The 25,682-nt window shown below is 30.7% G+C and overlaps 1 protein-coding gene across 3 annotated transcripts in view; it reads right to left on the bottom strand.

Annotated features, from left to right (window-relative positions):
• LOC130896424 (LIM domain only protein 3-like) overlaps positions 1–24,725 on the bottom strand; it is a 162,362-nt gene extending 137,637 nt beyond the window's left edge. For all 3 annotated transcript variants that reach the window (XM_057804489.1, XM_057804490.1, XM_057804491.1), the window contains exon 1: positions 24,306–24,725. The gene's annotated coding sequence lies outside the window, so the exon portion shown is untranslated. The remainder of the gene's footprint in view (positions 1–24,305) is intronic.
• Positions 24,726–25,682: the final 957 nt, after the last annotated feature.

Raw genomic sequence — 25,682 nt, 5'->3', positions numbered from 1 at the left:
TATGAAAGTTTGTATAATACCCTGCAAGATAATAAATATCAACATTATTGCAATAGAAATGGAGATTCAAGGTATTCTTTTCCATTTTTTCCTATCCGGATCATATACTTTGTAGTATCCAATAACAATCAAGGAAAAATTTTTTATTGTAGCTATATTTATGTTACTCAATGTGAAAACATATTAATATCAAAAGTCCGAAACTATTCGAAAACCAATCAGAAAGAGATTTACAACCGGTGTTGTAGGTCCTACTCATCACAAATACAAGTACAATTTCTGCACAGAGTCACCGCAACAAATCAATTTTTACCTCGAGGGAAACATCAGTTATGTTGAAAATAAAAGCAGAATTACATGCTAAGGGTAGCCACCCTATTTGGAATATTAATAGGGAGTGGTCGAGAACACTTCTTTGCACTCTAAATGAAATTATATTCAACTTTTGCTTGAAAATAAAAAGTTTTAAGAATGTGGCAAAGTTAATTGTTACAAATTACGCATTTTTTGCATAAACGGGCATAAACTGGAGTTATATCTACAAATATTCTAGTTTTTTATAACTTTTCGTTGCGAGTCAATTATTAAAAAAGACACTGTGATTTAATTTTTCACTTGAAGTGTTTTTCAAATATTTGTATCATCATAATTAAGGCATTAAATTCTTACAGATTATAGCTAACATATTGCACTTTAATTTATTCATTAAAGTGAATCATTATTCTTCTTTTTGTTCTCGTAATTTGTCGTGGGTTGTAAATCTACTGATTTTTTGCCACACTACTTCATTTTCACTTCTAGTTCTTCATTTCCATACGGACTATATATACATTCTCGATGGTTTTCTCCTCCTTATTTAATTGTCCTGTTGAGAGTTTTATTTTTTAAACTCATGTTCATACCAAGAATTTTTACCTTTGAAATTTAAAGATTATTTTCCACTTTTCTTTTGTTATTGTGCTGCTTTTATTGCATAATTCTTAACTGCTCCCATAATCGACATAAAGGTATTCACTTTTATTTTCTGTCGAATTTTTGCTCGAATCAGTCCACGGACTTGATTTTTCTTTAATATACCGTCTGCTATTCGCCCTTTCTCAGATTTTCCAAAGTTTACTTTTAAATAATTGAAGTACTTGACCGTCTTCTCTTCTTGTATATAGATTTAAAGCTTCACAAATAGACACAAACCAATCCACTATCATCACAACTTCTTCTGTATTTAATCTCATCGTAACATCGTCGTTTTCCAATTGTTGAAAAAAATTTTCTAGAGTTAGTGATATATACCAAGAAGAGACAAGAAAACTTTGTATAGAGATCGAAATTATAGTGAGACAATTTTCTTAATTTGAGACGACATTGTTATGAATATCAGATCATTGACAAATTGATAGCAGAAAAATTGATTAACAAATAAGATAGTGGTGAAAAAGTCTGGTGCATTATAAAGTTTATCCTATTCACATCATTTATTGCCTATTTTAATATTTCTACATGCTACTTACCTTGGCTATCAATACACTTATCCCAACATTCTTTCCATAACATGAATCGTTTTTGGAAGGCTTTTACGGCATAACTTTCATTTGCTATTTTCGGCCTTCTAATTGCCTTAAAAGGTTTCAAAATATTTAACATATTTATTGTTTTGAAGGACAACCAGAAGTCGCATCATACTACATTTGGTGAGGAAGGCGGACATAAACAGATACAGATTTGTGATACAGTGCGTTTTCATAATGCAGATGAAAGCTGTTGACTTTTTTTCGGGTATATTTCATCACAAATCGTTGGCCAACGATACAGTTGCGTAAATAAATAATGGTAATTATCTAGATTAGGTTAGACCCCTCCGATTTCGTTAAAATTTTAGTATGTTATGAAAAATTTGATATTTATATGAAGGGCGCGGAAATCATCCCTTCACATAGTTTTTCAACTTTGAAGTACCAGAAAAAGAAAACTAATTTATACATCATAGTTTAGCTTCAGTTTTCCAAAGTTTTTTTCTCGAAAACACATTTTTCTGAATGACACTTTATTTCAAATCCGCCTCTAACACAAGTGCGATTGTAAATTTAGAAAAAACTAAAAAATTTTATTTTTAATATTGAATGAGTATGCACACAAATATTCCAAATTATTTTAGAGAAAACACATTATATTGAGCGGTGTTTCACGGAATGTTGTTTGTTACCGATGTTAAGATATGAGTATCGTTAGAAGGATTTATATTATTCCAAGTTTAATGTCCACCTTTTGAACTACGGATTGAATGATCTGATATGTATACTCACAATCAGCAAAATATGTGGACTCTAAAGTGAATTTTCGAATATCCAGTTTCAAATTGAATTTACGTACACTCAAAGGGATTTAACCTGAAAGTGGCTCTAGCAACCGCGTCTGACTGTAATGGAGTCTACAAAAACATATTTGTTTTTTACGCTCAAATAGAGGAACAAAATTGAAAAGGAAAGTGTAATAAGATCAAGTCCGGCCACTTCAGCCTCTCTTGTTGTTTTTATATTTGTGCTGGACGGAATCATGCATGCTGTTATCCGTTTATATCTCAACCGTTATTTACTGCTTTATATTTCCGAGGAAAATTCAAAATAAAAACCATAGGGTCGGTTATTATTCCGATGGGATGCGAGCAAGTTGCGGAGTTATTTATCTTCTTAATGCAGTCGAATGAAGGACTCCGACCATTACCAAATTTTATGGATGACTATTTATTTTCAAGACATAATTTTTAGCGTTTTCATTTTCCTATAATTGCCCAATTCTAGAATACAGAACATGGGGAATTAGAATTTTCAAAAATTTTAATTAATATCTCAAGTTGCAAAGAAATTATTTTTAAATGTTTACAAAATGTGAACACTGGTCTATATGAAAAAATAAACGAAAGTATTTTAAATGATTTTTACGTATTTTCGTATGCTGATTTTATAAATAAATCCATTTTTTATATCGTGTGAGGTTTTCCCTCATAATGTTATTGTATACAATATTTAAAGGTGTAAACAAGCGTAAACAATGAATAAGATCATGTTTAAACAGCCCGACTAGAATTTTTTCCTCATTTTCTTGAAACATCATAATGACCTTACTAGGTTAGGACAAGGTTAACCTTACTGAGTCAAACCTGATCCTAATAAAAATAAATTAATTTTCCATGAGGTTTACCAGATCAAGTCCAAATAAGAAACCTCTCAGAAAAATTCAACAGTACTCTGAATTCACTTTTAGAAATTGCTCATTCATTTGGCTATTAAATAGGATATCAAACTAAAGCGTAAACTACTCCAAGAGACGCAGTTCGTCAATAATACAAAGCAAGTTGATGTCAATCTAAACCAGATCTAAATATTTGCGTTAATGGAAATTTCTGGGTATAGTTAACATCATAATATACAATATCGCTTCTGTTGTTTCATCGGCATATAAGTTAAACCTGATCAAGACCTTATTACTGATCCACGTAACGTCCTCATCAGGTCCTTGTCAGATTATCTTGACCTTACTAGGCTGCAGAATTACCCGATAAGTTCTTATCAAGTCCTCACAAATAATTCTAGTCGGGAGGTTAAAGTATACCAGTACTTCACATGAAATGTAGAACCTTGTTCGGTATAAATCCTCTATCATTAAATTAACACAAAGCATGGGCTTCTCACAAGGTGTAAATCATATGGGGAGAATCTTCGTTTATGAATTGAGATTGAGAAAACTCCGTTTCTTTTTGGAATGCCTATGATATAACATGAATAGAAAAATCATCCTCTGCTATTCAGCTGTTCAGTAAAATTTAAACAATCTTTCAACCTATCCTTGACGCAACTATTCGTTCAATCCCATAGTTCTGAAATTTCACTGCCACCTTCTAGTTTAGATGATATTCCATAGAGGAAGAGAATAATACATGATCCCTCGAGGAAGAATTTAGTTAAGTTCTTTCATTTGATGTGGGTTCTCGTCGTTTTTCTCAGAATAAGCTCAACAACCAAGTAAGTTTTTCAAAATAAGCAGCCGAATTTATGGGTAGACAAAAACCTTCCATCAATTGGTACCTCATTTTTGTGGTATAGGCTCGTGATTTATTTTGGAATTGAATATGAATAAATCTACTCATCGATAGGTTTCTTCTCTCATGTGTAACGCGACCGTGGCCCAGTTTATATATTGACTAATATTTCGATTTTTGTTAGATTTACAAAAATCTATGGAATAAAAGTTCTTCAGATTGCCTATCTGGGATTAGATTACTACACGGCGTATATATTTTTAGATCGTCATAATCTATTAGATTGAAGTACAACTATAGTTTGGAGGATTGAGAAACTTTTTGAAGAAATCGGTTCATTGAAAAATCACCCTTAACCTTGCCTGCTAATGTTTTGTAGAATATCCTTGTATGCCCATTACAACATGATAATTGTATCAACTTCTAAGAATGATAAAATCATAGGACAGTAAAAAGTACCCCAATCCTTTACCAATGCTTGACCACGAGCCCCTATCAATTGAAACTATCCTAACAAGGAAATCTCCAATAAAATAATAATAACACTAATGTTTGTTGCAGTTATTTTATATCAACCATCTAATAATATTTAATTGATAATATTAAATCTTATAGGAAAATCACCATGTTCTTAGTAAGAATTATTGATATATAAACAGTGACAGAAGACTTGATTTATATCCTTAATATCCTGATTCGAAATTTAATTTTCGTCTTAAAGATTTTTAAAATTAAAAAGATCGTAATATAAATGACAGTGTTATGACGTGCCGAGTTTTTGACTTTCATTATTAAAAAATATTATTTCTGGATCTGCATTTGAATATGCTGGAGTCGCTAACTGTGACTTATATGAAAAATTAAATTATCACTATATTCTTTATGAATTTTTTGATTAAAAGTGTAGTAAATATTTTAAAAGGCCGTTCTTATTAAACTTTAATATTAGAATTATTTTTTGAGTATCAATAAAATAAAAATGTGAACCATGATAGTTTAACGGGGACTTCGAAAATTGATTGTTATTCGCTTTTGGCTCTCTCGCAGGTTAATAGAAAATAATGGAATACTTGAACCTATAAAATTAAGAAACAATTATTTCCTGAACCACTAAATCTATATAATACCAGGAAAAAAATATTATCTTATTTAAAATTTCCTTCATAAAGAATTTTTTTACGTAAAATCGAAATAGACGTTGCCTGACGAATGCGCTAGGTCATTTTGATTAATGCGATACCAAGAACAATATCAATGATCGGGCAATATTTTTCTATTTTTCGAACGTGGATCCACTTTTGATAATAATTTCGGTTGGGTCATATTTTATTACCCACCCTACATTGACATCTGGTTGTTTTCCCTTATTCAAGATTCCTATATCTACAGTTAAATAAATAATAAAAAGGAATGGAAACTTGGTGTTAAGACAAACATGTACTATATTTATTGCGATCTACGATATAATTTGTAAGGGCCATATTCAATTTTCAAAGATCCCGAAAGATATATGAACTTGGCTGACTCTATAAATTAAACAAAATCTTTATATAAGGGCAGTAAGACGGTAAGACATGAATTCAGAAGAGTTGGCAAATTTTCTAGTGATTTACTCGAGTTACAACCCCACAAAGAGTTATTTTATGACGAAATTTTTGCGAAGTGAACTAATTGCGATCATATTAAATGATAAAAAGTAGTTGGGAGTGGTTTCCAACTCTGCGGCGAAGTTAACTCTACCTGTCGAGACAATGATCTAAATAACCTGAAGGCAATTTAATAAGGAAGCAGATACTTGACTCATACTCCAGAATATTAGGGGTTCTTGTGAAACTGTTGTATAATTAACGAACCCCACAAACGTATATTTCTTTCCATCAACTCTTGGAGATATTCAATATTCTATATTCAAACAAAAAATATGAACTCACACTAAAAATGTGATCAATTCAAAACAGGCACAATTAATAGCACTATAAAAACAAGAGAATACGTTATTCTTGAATTATTTTAATTGTATATTGATATGAATTGATCATGTTTGAGCAATGTTTATCCAGCAGACCTTGGAGTACCTTGAGGACTTACTGAAATCTACTAATTTGGAAGCTGACGTGTAAAAAAATATGTATGTAATGATTAACGAAAATATGGATGGACCAAAACTATTTCTAGCACAAAAACGAATTCTACGAGCAAAACAAAGGAACAGCTATAGGCAATTACAACAAATTAGTCACTTTCGTATTTTCCCAGGGTATGGTACAGGTATGTGGATGATATTTTCGCTATATTCAATACAAAAACGGCAAACGCAAATTTCATTTTGGAAAATAAAGGACAGCTACCATTTTTAGATGCTTTAGTAATTAAGTCTAGTAATAGACTAGAATTTGACAAATTTAGGAAAAACACCGTTACGTGTAGGTACATCCCGGCACATTCTTTTCATTGTATCCAGTCTCCATTTTTCTGATATATCGTTTAATTCACTTTCCACTTAGATATCAAGGTATAATAAGGAAAGGACTTTTATTGAGGATGCAGCTGTACTCAACAGTTATAATTGTAAATAATTAATCAACCGTCATAAGTTTAAGAAACATATGTGCGAAACCACCTTCTTCTAAAAAAAATTGAAAAACAAGAAAAATTAATTTCCTCTGATACCTTTCAATTCTGTTTATACAAAGGGATTGGTTTTTAATGGAGTGTGGTTTTAAATTGATTTATAAATTCAATTATACGTTAAAACCTGTGTTGGGTAATCTTAAGGTTAAAACACCAAATTTGGAAAAGAGTGGTATAGTATGTAAAAATTAGCTGTAATAATTGCTAGGATCGAAAATTCGAGTATTGCCGATTAAAGGGCCTATTCCTTACAGCCCACTCTCTAGTTTGCTAGTTTTTAGATAAGTCAAGTCAAGTTAATAGATTTTAGTTCACCTTCAGTCTCTGAAGATGATTTCTTGGTTATCGAAACTCACGCCAGAAAGTGTAATTGTGAGTGTTGGTTAAGTTGTAGTATAAATAGTGTGTTCAGTATGAATATCACCAACGGTTCCAAAAATTAGTTAATATAAAACAATCTAAATCAATATAGTAATAAAACTAAAAATGAAATATCGTGAAGTTTTGTAATTACGCTTTTGCCTCGATTAAATACCTATCCGATGCTTTAAAATACAGCGTAAGATTATGCCTTGAATATAAATATAATGATTCCCGAGAATGGAGTAGCATTATCAATGTTTAATGAAGAAAGTGTGGTAAGGGTTTTTATCAGGTAATGATAATACATTTTATGATAACTACAATCGAACAAAAGTTTTATTAAACAGAAATCACAACCTATATGAAATTAGTTTGATAGCAATTGTACATGTTTGAGTTTCACTGATAGACCTACTGATGTCAACGTTTCTTTATCTGACAGCCCTGAATTCTGAATACAATCATCGGATGTTTTGAAGAATCCTACTTAATCGTCAGTTAGTTCGTGAAAAATTCTTCATATTTCACCCAACGGGCCATGAACCGATCATAAATTTTAAATGACACATCTGAGAAAGAAGCTTTAGAACACGAGGTACGAGATAAGAACGTGGACAAACAGAAAAAAATAAACATTGCAAATAGTGCAGCTGAGTCTATATAAAACGATGTAATCCCCAAATAAACGACCAAAGTTATGAAAAATTGACATTAAAACTATCAGGAAACAAACTACAGATAAGATGTGCAAAGAAAACTGTAGTGGATTATTTTGATCCAATTGAAGGAAAGAAAAACACTTTTATTTATATATATTATATGTTTCTATCACAATATTATTCCAAAATGTATGATTTTGAAAATGCGTGAAAAGAAACATTAACATTGAATGAAATAAAAATAACTTATCAACCTACGAGTCAAAGAAAATATTATTACAAATGTCATTTAGCTCATCAATAAAATCATCTTGACAAAAACATCAATTTTTTTTATTATAAGAGAGAATTCGCCTAATCTCCTGTATAATGTTCACTAACAAATCATTGGAAATGTGTGACACGACTTTTGGTGTAACTTCATTCTCGTTTTCGAAAATAAATGTCTTGGACGCTAAGCATTTATTGCCCGATCGTAGCCATTAACGATAATGGTTCCTCAGAGAATTTACCTACCCACAAATAATCTGGTTTCAGTACTGGATTCTTCCAATGGTAAAAAGCAAGCTGAACATATATTTCAGACCCGCGGACTCAGAGAAGTTTTAATAATTTCGATATTAAACGAATGTTATTTGAATCCGCTGTGTTTTTAATATCGCAAATTGGCCAATTAAGATTTTGTGATTGTGGGTACTCAAGATAATTAAACGTTTATAAAAACAGACTCAAGTGGAAAATTATGTATTTTATTGGAAAGTATTGGATGTGAAAATAAGTGAAATTTTTTCATAATGATAAAATATTGAAAATAGATTTTTGAAAACCTTTCGTAATCCTTCAGAAACTAAATATCTAGTTCTCTTTTTTTATGTTTGGAATTCATTCTTTTCCTCATATCAGGATCATCCTCTCTGTTTCCTATTCATGGTCTCCATTTTATTATTATATTATTATACTAACAGTGGAAAAACTACTTTGTAATTCTCTATGGCAGTCACTCTGAGACCAATCATAAAAAATGGAACACTGAATGTACAAAAATATGCTTAATAGTAAAATATTGTAAAGAAGTGCCAAGAGAAGGAAGTAGAGATAAATATGTTCAGTAACCTTCATAATTATGTGGTTATGAAAATTGAACAACAAGGAATCTCCGTATTCTTAGAGATTCGAATATTCCAACATTCAAAACAAACCAGTGATATAAAATTTGATGTTTATCATTTGCTTAATCAATAGTGACTCAATAAATCGGACTCACCCAAATGTATGAAAAATTATTTGTTCGATGAATATTGAAAGGATTTATAATAAATACTTGTTTAGAATATTACGTTTTTCTACATTTTTTTTCAAAATGCCAACCAATTTCTTCCATTTCGGATAAAAACATTTTAATAAACTATCAATTATATTTAACTAAAAAAAGGACAAATTGAAACGAGTGGTCCTGAATACTGAATCCTGAATTTTTAAATAGATGGATCACTACTCTGGATAGTTTTTATTTAACCCAACCGAATTAAAACACATCTAATTGGTAAAAGTTTCTATAAACCAGACGACTGCTATTTACGAACTGAAAATAGGAACAAGAGATAAACAATTTCCATCAAAAATATTTTAATTTTTTCTCAAAATATCCACCTACAAGAAGTATATACCTTCCAATAAAAATTGTCCATTTATGAAACAGCTTAACTATGCTTTTTGAAGGACTCATGCTTTTTCTGTTCACACAGTACATCTTTATTAGGGGATCGATTATACTAATCGAATTACGAGTTAATGAGTTCATAATCTGATAATGAACGCAGCCAATGCTGAGCAAACAGGTTGTATATAATACAGTCCATGAGACTATTTTAAAGCGAATTGTGAGCAGAATGTAGTTTTTTCTTTTCTTTTGTATTCCACAACACTACGTATTGCTGACCGATATTGAGATGTTTGTTACAAATTAATATTGCAACGAAATAATTTTGCAAATTCGATTGCGTGATCGATCTTTATACCAGTACATCGAAAAGAAAATTTGGAACGTGGTTTTCACTAGCTAACTAGTGGGAGTGTGACAAAATATTTGACCAACCTAGTTTGGCACTCGACCTTGAAATTTGCAGATACATTGTAAAAATCTGTCTATCAACACCAGGATCTCATTTGTTGCTACTGTTGCTTACTTTTAAAATCGTTAGTAGTGAATTCTTTCATTATCAAGTTGGAAAGTATTAGTGGAATGTGATCTGATCCGAAATTTACGTCTGAAATTTTCACAAAAAATGAAACAGTATAGGGAAAATTAAGACAAATTTATGAACAGATGAAACTAATATTCACACTCACAATAAGATGGAAAATGTATGGATATTGAAACTAACTAGTATGATTATTTATTTATTTATTTCAACGTTTATTTGAGATCTATATATTTCATGGACATTTAACTTAATCTGACTATCATGTAATGTAAACTTGTATCGATTAACGAAAAACCTACTCCAAAAATGTGTTCTTGTGTAGGACAATGCGCTTTATCTTATTGAAAAAATATCTACAAAAAGTATTCAGTTCAGATATATTTACTAGAACCGAAAATTTATGCTGTTATAAAAATGTGAGACTGAAATACAAGTATTCCTGCATCGATGAACATTTTATAACGTACGTATCAGATGTACGATTTTTGGGGAGTTATGAAACACTTTGGTTAGGAAAATATGTCGAATTTAAGTTAAAAATGTGCTGAAAAATTATTCGCGAAAATGTAGAAATGTAAAAAAATATAGAAATCAATAATCAAGAAAATAACCACTTATATCTTGAACTGAATAAATATGAATAGATCTGGTATGTTTACTTATCAATAATAAAGATTTGAAAAATGTCTTTTCAAAGTTTTTGTGATATGCATCTAAGTACTTATTACTATTAACTATTCCCTATGGCACGAGTGGAAACTCGCCCGCAAACAGTTAGTAACTCGCTTAACGTAATCAACCCTTAGGTATAGGGACGTCCGGGGTTGTGCTTACAAATAACCTTAATGCGATGTTAAATTATCGTGACGATAAGAATATATTCTTAAGTTATACCAAGTCGATAGTCACAAAAGGTGGATACCTCGATAATTTCCATAAATATAGCATTTTTTGGACGAGATAAAATTTTCAACATCTTGCCAGAGACCGCTATTTCTCGTTTTTGAAATTTATAAAACTTTCAACAATATCAAAGCGATTAAAGTAACATATATTGATTGCAATATGAGAAAAACGTCAACGTAGCTTTAAAGAAAATTGTCGAAAACGATATTTTTTATAAATCACTAACCAACGTATTGTTAGGGAAATAAAAATCGCATGTTGTGCGTTTTTGTTCTTCATCTTTTTTTATTGAATATGAAAGTTTTAAATCGCTAATTTCTTAGGATATCTATCAAGAAATAATAATAATCAAATACATTGATTTATCAACAATTTATACAAGGTGTCCAAAAAGAGTATCGGGTTTTTGTTTTCGCGCCACATTCGAAACGGAACGACGAAAGGGAGCGGAGAGGGGTTCGTGGCGTTCGCCATTTTGTGGAGTTTAAGTCACGATGGAACAGTACTCGGGGACGCATCGCGCATATTGCGTACGAGCGTATTATCGTAACGGTGATTCAATAGTGACTACTCAACGTCTGCTCACGTGCCAAATGGTACGATATCATTAGGAAATGGATCAGGATGTTCGAGAATACAAGTGCGACAGTTAAAATTCAAAACTCTGGACGTATTATATATAACTCTTCATATTTTATTATTAAAAGCTGCGGTAATTCATAAAGGAACTGTGATTTAAATAAGAGCTTATAGTATTCACTTCGCCCTTATACTGGTGGGTCAGTCCTTTAAAAATCTTCCAACGATAAGGTAGTTTGGTTAAAAGTACAAATTGAAGGAAAAGCGTGTTTAATGAAATATCACATTCCATACGAAATATTTGTTTCAAAATGTATAAACTGCCATAGTGTGAGTCTACAACGCCCAGGTGTGCGTTCTACCTTTAGCTTTTTCCTACAATGCTCACAACCTTTCTACGTTAGTAAAATGGGAATTTCATCTTATCTCAACAGTTCAGCAAACATATTTAGTAGAAAAAAGAAATAAACTAAAAATAGTCATTCAACAATTGGGATTGATAAACTCAAAATGTGGTAAAAATTGATTATAACATTACTAAAAACAAGGACGTTTATCCCTTTACTGTAAAATGGTAGGAAATGGAATCAAAGACATGGAATTTTATCAGTCATAAATATAATTCGAACAAGTGGAAGTTACAATCAATGTTTTATCGAATTTAACATGTCTGATAAATCAAATCCATTAACATAATATATTTTCAAAATATATGATTTGATTATTCAAATTACATGGATATTTGTTTTGTCCAAAATTTGTTTAAGACGAAAGATCCCTTAATATTTATTCAACATATTTTTACATAAATGGTGGTCATCTGAATTAATTACTTTTAAATGTGAAGGGGCTAGACATAAATTTTGTACTACATAAGTATTGATACGTTTACAAATATTTATTTAATCTATTTACAAATAAATTCCCTATATAGGGTAGTTATCTAAAAAGATGGTGGGATCTATTTGAAATTAAGACCACAGACATTGTGAAATTGGAAAAGCTGTTATATTTCTAAGAAAGTTTCAGTTTCATTGCAATACAAATGAAATTGGAAAAGCTGTTATATTTCTAAGAAAGTTTCAGCTTCATTGCAATACAAATGAAATTATCTTTACTTATTATTGTGACATGTTACATACCTGATGAATACAATAAAATTATACATTCATAAGTAATATATACTAATCGAAAACTTAAATTCCATAAACATGGTGTTGAACCTTTGAAATTCACATATCCATTACAAAGTTACTAGTGTATTATAATTTAACGTCTTGAATATGATTAGATTTTTTTAAATCATTGGATTGAAACTTTCGGCAGTCATAAGAGAACTTAAAAACTCTTCTTAATCAACTTTTTGAATACAAATGATATGTAATAATAAAGATTGTCATTCAATATTTCAAAGCATCGATTTTGGATGCTTTTCAGGTGTCACTTTTGGAGTCAACCGAAAACAATCTCTACCATAAGGAAAAACCCTAGATGAATTGTCCAAAAATTAATCCATTTTTATATCATGTTTATCTTACATGAAACTTTTTAACGGTTGATACCAAAGAATTAAAAACAGATACATTCATTCTATTTACCTATCTAGTCAACTTCAAATGAACTTTACTTACCTCTTAGTAAGTGAGCCATTTCAAGTTGAGAAGACTTAACTGCTCGTCCTTACATGAATGAATTTCGTATGAACTCACGATAGAAAGTGACAGGACTGAAACTATCGTAGTAATTCAAGTCAAATCTTGGTATTGAAATATATTGAATGTATAGAATAACTCGCGTTCAAAAGAGTTGACCCCAAAGCAACTCTAGAATGATTTGATGGATTCATTAGAGAAATTTGTGGTATTAAATGACACATTGAAAAAGTTGTGTCGTGAGTTCAAAAGTGGCAGGCATTCGTGTACATTCGAACATGCAGTTGGAGCACCCACATTAGCTAGTTAAGAAAATATGATCTTGGCATCAAAATAACACATCCAATCTTAAATCCATCACTTCAACGGCCGTAAAAGCTCAGGTCGACTTCTAATTACATATTTTTCTAAAAATTGTAATAACTAAATCATGCGATTATTGAGGTGACTAAAACTGATAAGAATGTGAAGCTACCGGAACTTATAATTACAGAATTGATAAGAGTAGTACTTTGACCTAAACTTATATCAACGTAGTAATATATCAAATGTATCACATCAAGTGAATAGTTGACGTGCGATAGTGACCACATTGAATATAAAAATTAGATGATATAAAATCGACAATTCGCACTTAAATAATATAAGTGATTTTTAATTTTCTTATACTTTCATACATATTCTTACATTCTACTTAATAATTTCAGTACCTGATGATGCATACGTAGGTATTGGAAAGCTCAGAATATATATTTAGTGTTGCCACAATCCCACAACTAAAACGTTTATTCTTCTCTACTATACTTTTGCGGAACATTCCTGCATTGGTATGTACACAGATTCTTCAGTTCTTGGTTAGTTCTTCTTCTCCAAAGTTTTTATTCCCCCAAACACTCTCTTTTCTCAGTTTCTTCTGCCTTAGTTGAAATCCATTCCACTTTAGTGTGTAACTGTTGGTTGTACTCTTGTTTGATATATCCTAATTTTGGCTGCTCTAGATCTTATTAACTTATCACTTCTTCACAGTTTTTTTCGGGATTCTTAATAGATCAAAAACAATAATCATTTTATTTCTACCTTTGAGTCTGCTTATAATCAATAAACATAACATGTAGGCCCAGATTTCGCTCATAGCTTTTATACATTATCGTCGTAATGGTAACTATCTCAAGCGTTATCACTCTTTTTTTATTGAAACCTCTTTGGTATTACTTTCTAGCAACTCGTTCAGTTTGTTTCTCGCATCTCTAGCCAAAATTTTTTATACTTCATCCAAAATAAATATCTCTCTAAAATTTTTATATATTCTTGAATATTTAACATATTATTCCACTATTCCATCTTGCAGTCATTTGTTCTTCATTTCACATTTTCCATTCTACATATTTTTTTCTTTATATCTTCCATTCTCTCTTGAACTCTTGGTTTTTCAAGGTTTATACCTGTTTTAACATTTGTTTATCAACACTCCTTCGAAGTATTGTGCCCCTCTTGACCTGTTCTATTTTTTAAGGTGTTTCCGGATTTCTGCATTTATTCTTATGGTTTCTGTCCAGTCCATAAATCAATAATGTATATATTTGTATTTTCTTTCACTATCTGTTACCAAACACATACATAACAACATTAGATTTTTTGATTCAAACTTGGATTGTATGAGAGAAAGTTTATTTCTTCATATTTCATGCAACCTTCATACAATGTTAGAATGGAGAATTATTTTGTTTTTAGATTTTGTTAGATTATCGAGATTTGAACTTTCTGGTCTGGAACAAATAGAAAAAAATAGAGTACCAATAAATAAGCTAAAGTTTATTCCTTGTAATTATGATAGATGTTTTTCATAAAATGACTCCAGTTTTTTGATGTAACCATCTTAAATTGGTGATTAAGTAATCATTGCAAAAAGTGTATAAAAGCTGGTTAAATTCAAATTAACAAATCATATTTTTATTCATAATAACATACCTAATAACTCGATGTTGCTTCCGAGTTACCAGAGGTCTCACGCCAATGGCGCAGCACAAATTTGTTACAAACTCTCTATTCTATTTTCAACGAAATTTGAAAATATTTGGTAATTTCTAACCTAACCTAATCTAACTTCTTTTCTTTCAACTACCCTGGTCATTTAATTTAAAAATTAAATGGAACTAGCTTTCAGTTAAGTGTCCAGCAGAAATATTCCCAATTATGTACTGTACTTTTTTCATGTTCACAAAACTGCCTGAACCGCTTCCGTTTTTTGTGGTAATTTCTGGTACGTAATTTTCAATTTCTTGATCAATAACCAAAACACTGCGTATTTAAAAATTCAATGAATTTTGTTAATCTTCATTATTTTTTTCATTTGTAGAGGTTGAAGAAACTTAAATATGGAAATATTCATATTTTGACAGCAGAAGGAAAATAAACGGCGTAAATGGATTGCCACATAAGTAGTATTAATTTTCGAAATTGTGAAAGTACTAAAATTGAAGAAGGCATTTGATAAATAGTTATTCGCTGTATGGCAAATTTATGTTTGAGTCTTATTGGACGAAAAATCGTTCGTGTGTGTGTCAAGAATTGTAATCGCTTCTTTATTCATTACATTATATTTGTGTGTGTTTCTGAGGCTTTTACTGTTACAAGAAATTTTGATCCCGAATTTTGAACGTTATTTAATCAACATCTTAACGCACCAGCAGCTTCGAAAATTTAACTTACAAAATGAAATTATTGTTTGCTTTTGTCTTGAGAAACAAGTCATTGGAAGCATCAAAGATTTTTGAAATACTATATTTTGAATCCTACCATTTGAAATTTGAGATTTCTGTGATTCATGACTCGATACAAACTAACTTCTATTTATAATCATAATTAAAAATCACTTCGTATATCGAACATACCTTGGGGATGACACTGTACAGTTAGATTGGAAATTCCTCCGTTTTCAAATAACATCGTTTTAATTTCGAGAATTTATTGCGAAGAGATGAGAGGTTTTCAAACTTCATTCCAAAATCGATCGTCAAGATATGAGTTCTTTTCGTACATATACGACAAACTTAGGCATATAGAGGGCAGTGGGAAGAAAAAAGAAAATTGTTTTCCGAGATAAGATCTCTTCGAAATTTATAATTGAATTAATCCAATAACTTTGAGGTTGTATTGTATAGATTCTACTAGTATTTGCAGGAAAAATAATTTGTGAATTATTTCTTGAATAGGGAATATCTAGATATTTTGAATTTTCTATGTACTATTTCACGTATATGCAAAAATTGCGAGGTGACTCTAATAGAATACTTCTTCTTCTTCTTCCTGCTGTGTATAGGCATCATTGTCTGTTTTTCTTCACGTCATTGCCTCTGCTCAGTCACCTGGGAGGTTGTTACTCCATCTTTTCCTAGGTCTTCCAAGACTTCTTTGTCCTGCTGGTGATTTGTCCCTTGATATTTTCACAATTCGTTCTTCCGTCATGCGGTCAATGTGCTAATTCCATTGTATCTTTCTATCCAGTACCCAGTCATTGATAGAATACAAATATTCAAAAGTAACGCACAATCTGAATCTCTGGAATAAAAGTTAGCGGGATATTGGGACGACACGGTCTTGAAATTAACATAATAAATAAATCTATGAATTTGATATGGATAGGTTAAACATAATAAGAATTGGGAAAATACTAGAAGCCGACTAAACTACTATCTTTGTGTAATAACGGAGAAAAAGGGACATTGCAAATACCAACCAAATATGTTGAACAGGCAAAACAAGTTAAATTGTGAGGATGCGTTGTGATAGTGAATAGTCTAGTGATTACCCTAAAATTAACAACTGCAACAACAGAATATTACTATAACTTTAAAAAAAATATGAGATGATTTAAATCCGGTATCCATTCCGGAAGGTAATAATTCAATTTTTTTACTATATTTCTACTTCGTTTTAAACTAAATAATTCATCATATTTTTTTTCACGACTCGTATTAGTTATAAAAATTGTAGGAATAGCAATGAAGTTATTATTCTAGTTATCATAAAATTTGGAAAAGTACAGTACATGTACATCGAAAATAATACGCATTTTTTCATCAATTATTTCACATACTGTTTCGTAATAGATTCATATACAGCTTTCAAACATTACTTTTTATTGACACATTTCCTGTACTTCTTGATATCATCGAATTAAAGGCGGAATATTTTAATAGAAAATGTTCAACTTTGTATCTTTGCTTTTGAAATAATGAGCAAGTATAATAAATAAACATATAAAACGCTATGAATTCATTAGTCATTGTAGGAAGTTGAGAAAGATTACGAATTGGTTTAACACATGTATTATATTGGTAGACTAAAAACGTGACAATAAGAATAATATTGCAAAACGATAACTGTCGATTATCATTTTATTTCAATTGTGTTTTCAATCTCGAGACAGAATAGATTATTCCTATGAATGAACTATATCCCTAAGGAGAATGTTACATCCTATTTAGATGAATTAAATTATTTATGAAATTATATGATCTTACATAATAATTAATATTATGCCATATTTAAGAAATATCTTAATTATATTCCAGTATATTATAAGTTACAATTGTTCGTTAGGTAAGTACAGCTGCTCAACAGGCCTAGTTAATCTACGGTTGTATAACTGATTCTCTTTTTAAAACTATACTATGATCTCCGCAACTCTTATATTTGTTAAATCTTGCTTGGTTTTCCCAACATAGTCGTTCTTAGTGTAGGACCATCTTCAATTTTCTGTTTGTTTACTTTTTTTCATCATCATGACTTTCTCTTGATGCTGTTCTTACTATAAATAAGTATTCGGTTTCATTTGTTTTTGTTATCGAGGCCCATGTCTGAAATACTCATGCAGAAAATCTAGATTACTCCACCATTTTTTGTTGAAGTCGAGCAATACAAAGTTTTTCGATTGAATTTTTCTAAAAATGTCTTGTTCGGTGTTATTTGTGCACAGTTTTATAATAAACTTAATAGACGGTAACTATCATTTCAATACTTAAACTTATCCTCTCTATATTACAAATAAGAGGAGGAAAAGTCTTCATTTATATTGATGAAATGTATTAATCTTATCAATTCTGATTTTCATTGTATAATTTAGGTATGTGAATATATTATATGTCAAAGAAAAGTTAACTTTTTGAATGGAAATGAAGCGAGGTACTAGTCCAGCAGTAGGGAAAATCTCTATTACTTGATTGATATGATATAAAATCATGATCATGAATAATTATAATTCCTCGGACTCGTACATATTAATAAATATATATCTATATTGAGAAAACCTGTTCCGCACTTTAATAGGAAGCATTAACAAGAAATACAACTGATAACAATGAAATTATGTTTAAACACACAGATAAAATGGATAGATGTATAGTATTTTTGAATATACGCCCCCTGCATTAGTTGAGATAACTAATTCCAGTATTGAAACAGTTTTTCAAACAAATTAATAAATATTATTATATATATTGGTCGAAGTAGAATGCTTCAGTATGTATATCAGTTTTTTGTGATAAGTGTTAAATATTTTTCTTACAGTTTCTATTGCATTACAGCAGTAATGCATAACCACATAAGTTAGAGTTGTTATGATAACTGTATCTTTTGACTTTCTCAAGACGTTTTTATCTTATAATTATTTAGATAAGCCTCACTTCGCCAATGTAGTTTGGATTTCTTGCTTTCCTATCCTTTCTTTTGTTACCCCTAAATATAAAAATTATTTGGCACTTTATCTTGACTAAAAAATGAAATTAAATCGCGAAAATTTTAGTGCGTTGATTTTCTACGACTTTCGAATGGATTAAACCAATAGCAGTGTGCCGATCAACTCGCTTTGACTTTTGGTGATGAATCGTCATCACGAGTCACCGTGTTTCGCATTTGGCCGCCAAAAAGAGTTGGATGCCGCATAATTTGACAGTCGCTCAACAAAATCTCGAGTCGACTGGTGCAAAAAAATGCTGAAAAAATTTATTTGCTGTGCTTCAAAATGCATCTATAAGATCGTAACACGGGTCGAATCATAGATGAACACGACTCTTAAACAACAAATCCAACAAAAGTTGTTCGCACATGAAACAATTCGAAGCAAATGGTCGCCTGTTTTTTCGGAATAACTGGACATGTCGCCATCGCCATTATTCATCTTTCATACATCACTTCCAACTAAAACGTTTTCAACAGTCAAAACATCGCATTAATGGGTCACCCGCCTTGTTTGGATCCCAATAATTTCTTCCTAGTTCCGCAGATTAATAATAAAATGCGAGGTGAACGTTGTTCTACACCTGAAGCAGTTGATACATTGAAATTACATGTTTTGGAGGTATTTGAATCGAAATGGAAAAAATTATCCAATTATAAATATCTATTTGTCTATCGCGAAACTCAAGTAGCAACCCTTGAACGAGTAAGTAGTGGCATAAAATTGTTCTTTAAGGAGGTGAGATAAATATTACAAAACTAATGATAAACGTATTTCAAAAATGTATTTGAACATTAAACTCAAAGAACTGGCAAATATAAAATATAAAAAATATTGATTTACTTTTATTTTTATTCAGTATTCGGCACTGAACAGTAGATTATAACAATAATTAATTAATTAAATGTTTTCAGTACAAATATTGATGAATATTTCTACGAATTTTGAATATTATACCAATTTATAATAATAAGTTATAATATGTCTATTATTCTCAATTTTGAAGTTGAATTTTCCTATTAATATCTAAAATTTCTGCAGAAGTACAATACAAAACTGAACTAAGAATAAACGTGGAATCTTTCATTAAAATATAACAGAATAAACTTAATGAACTTATATAACATTATTTAGTCTTATCGCAGAGTTATAATTGCTGTTGATAAATGCTAGTACAGGCAATTAGAGTAATTGGAATAATTGGATATTGTGGGAATGGGACTTACCTCCAGTTATACTAAACATTCAATGCTGAAACTAGATGAGGTATAAGTATTTCGAAATTAATTAATTCTAGTATATTCTGGTATCCCGATTGAAACCTACGAAGTTCAATAACAAATCCATGCGAACATTGAGAAAAAAATAATTCATGTTGTATCCGTATTAAACTCTGAATGATGATTAAATAAAAGCTCGTCTGTGAACATTAATGTGGAATGGAAGATAAAATGTAGATTAACATTATAAATAATGTTAATCGATAAATAGAAAAGTCGATGTTGAACAATTATTAAAACTTTTATTATCGCGCAGGACGATAGTGATTTCATTAAAACCAAGAAATAAGCATTTGTTTTCTATTCAAATATCAAATGCCAGAAATTCAATTTTAGTAAATCTATGTTGAATTTTCATTTAAAATACTTTACCAGCGACCAGCTTTTAAGAATTTACGGACGGATAAAAAACAGCAGATGAAACTGGAATATAAGTGTACGGGCCCAGAACCAAATACTCTGAAAACCTGGGCATGGGACAAGCATTTTTCAAGTAGAAATCTTCGAAATCAAACTCGTTTCGGATTGAAACGAGTTTGAAAAAAAAAGGAAATAAAAAAGCTGATAAGCTCGCTAAAGCGGGGACAGACAAGCCCTTCTTCGGACCCGAACTCTTCTGTGGTATCAACATCAGAACAATAAAAAAATCACTAGAAACGGAGGTAGATAGGAACAAAACCAATTATTGGGACAACCTACAGGGGCTGAGTCAAAGATTCTTCTGGGAAACTATAACCAGAGTAGATCAGCAGAATGTATCAACCTAACTACGAAAATTCTAAGAATACTAACAGGAGTTTTATCGGGGCACTGTTGCCTCAACAAATACCTGACGACGCTGGACCTATAGCAGATAATGCGACGTGAAGATTTTGTTGCAAAAAGGACGCAACCTCTATCCACATGTCACTATTATAGTATTTGTTCAGTAGCCGTTTGAAACGAACGTGTTTTTTTCTCGTTCTGAAAACCATGTGCGACGAAAAACAGGAGCAACGCATCAATCTTAAATTTCTCAACCAGACTTACAATTTGTCAGTTTTGGCAACACTGCGAGAACGAGTTCCTAAAAACCGGCTCGATTTGTGGAAGAACAACTCGTGGATTTTGCACCAGGACAATCCACCTGCCCATAAGGCGCTATCTGTGAAGCAGTATTTGGCCAGTAAGCACACTCCAGTTTTCGAACACTCGCCGTACTCACCAGATTTGGCACCGTGCGACTTTTTTTGTTTCTTAAGATAAAATCTGCTTTCAATGAGACCCGATTTGAGTCGATGGAAGTGGCGAAGGAAAAAACGTAAAGCTCCTAAATGACCAAATATAATGATCATCAGAAGAATTCTGAAGTTTAAAAAAGTTGAAGCCCAACTGCTTATTGGCTTTCCTAGTTCTATATTGAATCCTGATCCTATCATATGTTTTATAAATATATTATTCCCTAGACAATAATTGAATAAATTCTTGCATTTAGTGTGATTAGTATATGAAATTGAATGATTTACTTCTATATCTATAGTGATCTATTTCAAGCGTATGAGTCAATAATATTAAATGTATGGAAAGCTAACTGTAAAACAGAAATAGAATAAATACCAACAAAATTGGATTTTGTAAGAAAAGTTCTTGAATCTTTCATTTAAAGAAGAGACAAAATAAAATTCCATACACTTCAATGGGGAACTCCAGTCCTATAAATAGAGCATTTGAAATATGATCTTTATTTCAATTTTAATGTTCGCTCTTTCAGTAATGTGCGCCGATAATAACTTTTATTGACCAGAAAACAGAAACATAATTTATATTTGAGGCTCATTTCAATCTATTGAAATGTACTACTATATATTTGATTCCATTGCGAATCAGAATAAATTAATTAACAGTTCGACTACAACAGCACTATTGTATTAGTAATCCGTACGGTATCGAATCAGTTACCTTTTTCACTGCCGCAATTAGAGGAAGACGAGAACTCCAATGCCCCTTTCAAACGGGCTAAGTACATTGTGATGTAGTCACGTAGAGTGTCCCCGTCTTTTATAAATAATGTACTACCTCCTCTTTGAGGACTGTATATTTATGTGTCGTCCTGGTGCTTCTATTGATTTTTAAAAGTATCCGCAAAATACGAAGGACATTATACAGGACATTGAAGTAGAAAATAGCGCCTACAGGATATACTGTTACAATTCATCTCCTGTAGTTTGAAATTAATATATGGTAAATAATTGCTGATGTTTTATAACAATATCACCATATAACTTATACTATAAATACGGATTCACTTAGGATTAAGGTAGAAAAGTATAGTAAACCCATACAACTACTAATACGTATTCTACTTGTTATTTCGACAAACTTAGGTCAACAGTTAAGTCTTCGAGATCTCATCAAGAAAAATTGCTTACATTGTACGTAAAACTAAAACAGTCAAAATTTCTCGTAAAAGCAAAAAATATCATTACAAAATACTTGAAATATAATTAAAAATATGTAATATACAAATCTACTTCTTATTTCAAAGACAAAATTCTGCAAAATATAATATAATATAATAAAAATCTTTTTAGGAACATTACTTTATGAATATTTACAAGTACATTTTCTAAAAGAGATTAAGGGCTGGAATTTTCTGAAAAACTTCTTTAAACTATGTACTTTTATACTGTATACGTGGTGATATATAATTAAATCTTAGTCACGCAACTTTTTCAATTTAATATTGCGAAGTCATAGTGAAAAAATTCCTAAATTTCCCACTCGGCCGCTTTGAAAATTTCGGGCAGCTTTTGTTAATTTACAAAATAGTTTTAGAATATTTTATTAAATTTTCATAAAGAAGTATTGATTTTTCGCTGCCTTGTAGCGAGTTAACGCAAATAATGATGACCCAATGTATCGAAAATTTTTCGATACATTTCGATTTTGGAAAGATTCCTTAAAATTTAATTGAAAGAAAATTTCATATTCGGATTCAGCGACCTCGAAACACACATAGATCAACTATTATTAGCCATTAGTACGAATCGGTTCACTAATATGCATTTTTGAAGGTGGTTGCCACTCGCCTAAGGTACCCTCTAATTTAAGAAAGCAGGGTCGTTAATATAATTCTTTTTCGAATCAGAACTATCAGTAGAAAGCAACAGCAGCAATTAATGATTACATAAAAAATACCAAAAATATTATATGTTGTTGTTGTCGTTCACAACAAGTATTCTCATCCTATCGCATAGATAGTTGAATTATATTCAAATATTTTTTGTACCAACATATTGGTTGAATAAATAAATTGAAAGGATTATCTTCATTAATGTGCAGGACTCTTGAAAGAGAGAGAGAGAGAGAGAGAGAGAGTGCGAAAATCTTGAAGCTATTTCTATGAACGAGTTCCTGGTCTAAAAACAACCGCCGTTCTCGTATTATGTGACAAAGAGACTTTTCCCAATTCAATTTTAGTCGAAAGAATTCATGAAAAGGAATTGGTAAGGAAATGATTCCAAAAATTTATATAGTGAGTGGGTTAATGCTAGACGTCATTTATTATTTTGAAAAGGGTTTATTGAAAAAATAATTATAACATACATTAATTGCATATTTCGTATTATCATCATTCAGGAATCTAATATTTAAAAAACAATATCTGTTATATAATGTAAACATGAAATCAGTTATCATGTTAGTCTTTGATTTTAACAGGAATTTTTTGGAACATCATTTAAGGAAGAAAAGATTTTATAACAATGTTATCATCAAAAACAAGTTGAAACTAAATACAATACGAAAAAGAATTGAAAAGAAATAGATAATAAAAGTTGAGAAAGATGAAATATTGTCAGTCTCAAAGTTTAAATGGAAAACCTAAGCCCACAAAAATAGACTGAAATACTATATCTTTGTAGCAAAAAAATAGCAATTATAAATCCCTCCTACAAAAAAATCGTTTGTGTCCGATTGTATAGTTATATATAATAAAAAATTACAATTTGTTCATTGTCTAATCATTATTTATCAACAACTTACTCATGTTTAAGAAACATATGTTTATAGTATAAGTCGCAATAAATCATTAATTACCGTTTAATTGAACTGTTATTAATACAATAAAATTGTGAAGAAATGAATGTCAAAATCCATGCGAGACGTATACAATTGAAAAGTATCATCAGGAAACATAATACTGTTTGATGATATGTTTGTAAACAAATACACGTGACGTTGAGTTGATAAGTTCGAATAATAGAATAAAAAAAGTACTCACCCCCTTAATTTTGACGAAAGTTTGTCTTCTCGGGCACCAAAACACAGTCTGCTAACAAAAACACTTAACGAAAACAATTAAATTACACAGTATTAGAAAAAATGTAGAAGAACTTGTCAAATGTCAATACGTATAAAATTGTAGTTACTGAACATAAACGAATATGAAACGGCTATTAACAATGCGTAAAGTCATAACGATAAAAAGTTCGGTGTTTGTTTCGATACAAGCGAGATGCAGTCGTTCCTGCCTCTGTTAGCTTTCGACTCCGAATGAGTTCGAGCGCGAATACGGGGTAACTTGCGAGAACTTGCGAGTCAAGTACAGTGAGCTTTCGGACGAATTTTCGCACGCTGGGACATCCTACCTCGCGCAAGCCAGTATTAGGGGACGGCCTAGGAGGAGGTGGCAAAATTCTGGAAAATAGAAGAGGTGGTTACTGTTGGATATTTCGTTTTCAAGTGTACAGTAACATTGAACATAAGTTTTGATACTTTCTCGCATACATCTAAACATTACTCCATCATGGAAGTAACATATTTGTATACTTTAGAAAGCGCAATTTGCACCTGAAAGCCTATAAAGATCTGAAGATTCTGCTTTGAGCATTGTCTGTGTTTGCTGATGTTTTTTTAATGTGATGTGATATTCTTTTTCTGGAAATTTTAGAAATAAGAAAATGTGTACGAAACAGGAATGAGTGGAACATTTAAATGGTTTTCGTATGTGATATAATTTTTAACGAATGATATAAAAGAAGAGGAGGCACTGGAAGTTATCTTGAGTATACTTATTCATGCTTACTTTATATCGAGCTTCTATTGTTGTTAGAAGAATACCAAAAATGTAAAGTAGGGGAACATTAAGAATCCCGTTTCTTTTGTAACATATTCCATTTTCATCAGGACAAAATTAGTTAAACAAAAAAAGCGTCGAAATGTCACAAATCTTTTCTATAAAAAGCACGTTACATTAAAATTTATTTCTTAGTTATAAAACTTTTTCATATGTTTTTGCATGATGCATAATTGTCTTCTATTTGGTCTTTTTTAAATATAAATAATATTTTTAATATACAATACCCTAGATCAAGTTGCGTTCTTCATCAAAATATGAACTAACAATATAATATTGAACAATAGATCACCTACCGTATGAAAAACAAATTATTTCTTAATTTAAAATATAATTTATAATATATTAATAAAATACATTTTTAAATAAATAATAGGTTTTCAAGTTATAATTTTATTTCATAAAACATTATATTGAAAAAAGTTTTGATATGAAATAAATATGATGTAACAGGAATTGAAAATATACCCCCAGCTCGTCCTAAGCGAGAACACGAAAATTAAAGAATTTTCAGTTTCTTGC

Source organism: Diorhabda carinulata, chromosome 7, assembly GCF_026250575.1.
Source record: "Diorhabda carinulata isolate Delta chromosome 7, icDioCari1.1, whole genome shotgun sequence".
NCBI lineage: Eukaryota > Metazoa > Arthropoda > Insecta > Coleoptera > Chrysomelidae > Diorhabda > Diorhabda carinulata.
This window is presented reverse-complemented; position numbering and strand designations above follow the sequence as displayed.